The sequence below is a fragment of the Apteryx mantelli genome, chromosome 2, assembly GCF_036417845.1.
Source record: "Apteryx mantelli isolate bAptMan1 chromosome 2, bAptMan1.hap1, whole genome shotgun sequence".
NCBI classification, from domain to species: domain Eukaryota; kingdom Metazoa; phylum Chordata; class Aves; order Apterygiformes; family Apterygidae; genus Apteryx; species Apteryx mantelli.
In genome coordinates, this window is record NC_089979.1 from 158,255,175 (window position 1) to 158,259,336 (window position 4,162).

Genomic DNA, 4,162 nt, shown 5'->3' on the forward strand with positions numbered 1-4,162 from the left:
GACAAGAGAAATGAGGGATTGTAAAAAATTGTCTTTAAAAAAAAAAACACTACAACTTCATCAGTGGTCATTTGCATTGGGCAAGAGTGTTGGAAACCCAGCTTTGCGGCACTCCTTTCTAGCTCTTTGGCCATCATCACTATTACCAAGGCCTCTGTGCTTCTGCCTCTATCATAGCACACCAGGATCTTGCTCCATAGGATCAAAGTGCACCAGGATCTTTTATGCTCCAAAGCAGCAGTGTATTCCATGTTATGCCTGGGGGACGGAGGCATCAAGGCTTGGAGAGTGACCAAAGGTTCGGTGCGAAGACAGGGAGGTCAGACCTGAGCGCTGAGGTGATGTCCTGTGCACTGACTATAACTTTGCAAACCTGACTGGGATTGGTACCGGCAAACTTTCTTTCATGGAGCTGCAAGCAGTGACAGCTGCTATAGCCAACATGGTGGTTTTAAAAAAAAAAAAAAAAAAAAAAAGTCTTGTGTAGTAAACAGAAACAAAGCAGAGTGCAGGGAAAATCATGGTTAGCACCCTGAAGTGAAAAGCTGTCCCAACAAGGTGACTCTATGGGCTTCTCGCACTCTGGAGACATGAGCACTGTGACTGCAAGACACTTTGGCATTTTGATGTATAAAAAGACAGTCCCTAAAGTTTTGTTGGTCTCCTCTGCTTGTTTTAATTTCCTCCCATCCTCACCCATGGCTGCCCTCTCAGACTGAGCTCGGCATGGTAAAACTCCCAAGCAAATGACACCAGAATCACCTCGTAAGCAGTTAAATGGGAGACGGTGTTAGGCTATTGTCTGGTCTTACAATAATGCAGCATAAAAAAGCAAGGAATGTGTACATACAATATGCAGGAATTAAGTTATAAACTACTAAGCAGTGCTTGGGACTCAGCTTGCAGATGTACATGAACTTGTCTGCTTACAGTCAGTGGAGATCAGATCAGTAGTCAATGTTCATCTGTGTCTTGATTAGCTGAATTTTGACCTTGCATCTTGATCAGCTTGAGTAGCTCTTAAGGCTCCACTGAAAAATGAGGACACTCAGATACATAGCTTATATAGACACCCACATTTGGATGTCGTGATCTGTGAACCAAATTCCATCAATGTAAACAGCTAAAGGATACACTTCTGCATTACTAAAAATATGTAGCACATTCTTTAGTGGCATGAATGACAGTTATTTGATGGTCTTTGTTTTGAAGTGACTGCAAATCATGTGTTTTTGGATTTGCTCTTATGTCTTTTCCTAGATGCAGATTTAGTCAAAACTATAGAATCATTGAATAATTCAGGTCTGAAGGGACTTGAGGAGGTCCCTCGTCCAACATCCTGCTCAAAGCAGGATCACACCAGGTTTCTCAGGGCTTTATCCAGTTGGCTCTTGAAAACTTCCAAGGATGGAGACTGCATAGCCTCTCTTGGTGACCTGTTCCAATGTTTGACTGTCATCATGGGGAAAGAGTTTTTCCTTAAATCCTCGTGCCTGTTCTCTCTCATCCTCCCTCTATGCACTGCTGTAAAGAGCCTGGCTCCATCTTCTCGATAACTTCCCGTAGGTACAGGGGGCTGCTGTTAGGTCCCTCAAAAGTCATCCCTTTTCCCGGTTGAGCAAGCCCAGTTCCCTCAGCCTCTCCACACAGGGCCAGCCCTGATGATCTCAGTGGCCTTCTGCTGAACTGGCTCCAGTTTATCAATGTCTTTTATTGGGGGCCCAAAACTGGACCCAGTACTCTAGATGTGCACACACACACACACTGTTTTTATATTATTCTATGCCTTTCCATGATGGAAACTCCCATCCCAAGCAATCTAGTCCCATGTGGTGATGATCGTGCCCTGCTCCCAGCCTCTTCCTCTACCTTTCTTCTGGACATCTACCTGGCTGTTACCTCCTTCCGCAAGCTGCTCCTCTTCCCAATCCCCAGGGCTGCAGAGAAGGGGTTCGAACCCAGCCTAAGTCCATTTCAGACAGCAGGGGAGAAGGAAAGGACAGACAGGGAAGAACTGAATAAAGTTACAGGGCTGAAGAATGAGGCTTTCCCTCCCCTTGCTGCTAGGAGGGTTTGAATAGTCATCAGACCGTGCACCCCTATGTGCGTCCAGCCGCAGCAAGTGCAGACAAGTTACACTGGACAGCCGTTCTTGTTGTACAGCCAGTTCCTGCTGGTGGTAAAAATAGGTCTGTTGTGCTGAATGTCTCCCCTAGCCAGACTTAGCTTAAACGTGATGCTTCACAGACACTGAAGTTAAGAGGGCCATTCCCTGTTAGAACTTTAAAATCCAGTTTATAAAAAAAAATGTAGGCAAACTTTGGCCTCTTCAGGGACCTACTCAGAGGAATCCCATGGGTGAGGGCCCTAGAAGGAAGGGGTGTTCAAGAGAGCTGGTTAATATTCAAACGTCACCTCCTCCAGGCTCAAGAGCGGTGCATCCCTATGAGTAGGAAGTCAAGCAAAGGAGGTAGGAGACCTGCATGGATGAGCAAGGAGCTCCTGGCAAAACTCAACCAGAAGAAGGAAGTATACAGAAAGTGGAAAGGGGGACAGGCCACTTGGGAGGAGTATAGAAACATTGTCAGAGTATGCAGGGATGCGACGAGGAAGGCTAAGGCCCGTTTGGAATTAAATCTGGCTAGAGATGTCAAGGACAACAAGAAGGGCTTCTTCAAATACATCAGTAGCAAGAGGAAGACTAGGGAAAATGTGGGGCCTTTGCTGAATGGGGTGGGTGCCCTGGTGACAAAGGATGCAGAGAAGGCAGAGTTACTGAATGCCTTCTTTGCTTCAGTCTTTACTGCTCAGGCCAGCCCTCAGGAACCCCAGACCCTGGAGGCAAGAGGGAAAGTCTGGAGAAAGGAAGACTTTACCTTGGTGGAGGAGGAGTGGGTTAGAGATCATTTAAGCAAATTTGACACCCACAGATCCATGGGACCTGATGGGATGCACCCACGAATGCTGAGGGAGCTGGTGGACGTTATTGCTAAGCCACTCTCCATCATCTTTGAAAGGTCATGGAGAACAGGAGAGGTGCCTGAAGACTGGAAGAAAGCCAGTGTCACCCCAGTCTTCAAAAAGGGCAAGAAGGAGGACCCAGGGAACTCCAGGCCAGTCAGCCTCACCTGCATCCCCAGAAAGGTGATGGAGCAGCTCATCCTGGAGGCCATCTCCAAGCATGTGGAGGACAAGAAGGTGATTGGGAGTAGTCAGCATGGCTTCACCAAGGGGAAATCATGCCTAACCAATCTGATAGCCTTCTATGATGGGATGACTGCCTGGGTAGATGAGGGGAGAGCAGTGGATGTTGTCTACCTTGACTTCAGCAAGGCTTTTGACACTGCCTCCCAGAACATCCTCATAGACAAGCTCAGGAAGCGTGGGCTGGATGAGTGGACAGTGAGGTGGATTGAGAACTGGCTGAATGGCAGAGCTCAGAGGGTTGTGATCAGTGGCGCAGAGTCTAATTGGAGGCCTGTAGCTAGCGGTGTCCCCCAGGGGTCAGTACTGGGTCCAGTCTTGTTCAACTTCTTCATCAATGACCTGGATGAAGGCACAGAGTGCACCCTCAGCAAGTTTGCTGACGATACAAAACTGGGAGGAGTGGCCGATACGCCAGAGGGCTGTGCTGCCATTCAAAGAGACCTGGACAGGCTGGAGAGGTGGGCAGAGAGGAACCTCATGAAATTCAACAAAGGCAAGTGCAGGGTCCTGCACCTGGGGAGGAATAACCCCAGGCACCAGTACAGGTTGGGGGTTGACCTGCTGGAAAGCAGCTCTGCCGAGAAGGACCTGGGGGTCCCGGTGGACACCAAGTTAAGCATGAGGCAGCAATGTGCCCTTGTGGCCAAGAAGGCCAATGGTATCCTGGGGTGCATCAGGAAGAGTGTTGCCAGCAGGTCGAGGGAAGTGATTCTCCCCCTCTACTCAGCCCTGGTGAGGCCACACCTGGAGTGCTGCGTCCAGTTCTGGGCTCCCCAGTCCAAGAGGGATGTGGCACTACTGGAGCAAGTCCAGCGAAGGGCCACAAAGATGATTAGGGGACTGGAGCATCTCTCTTATGAGGAAAGGCTGAGAGAGCTGGGCCTGTTTAGCTTGGAGAAGAGAAGGCTGAGAGGAGATCTTATCAACATGTACAAGTATCTGAAGGGAGGGTGTC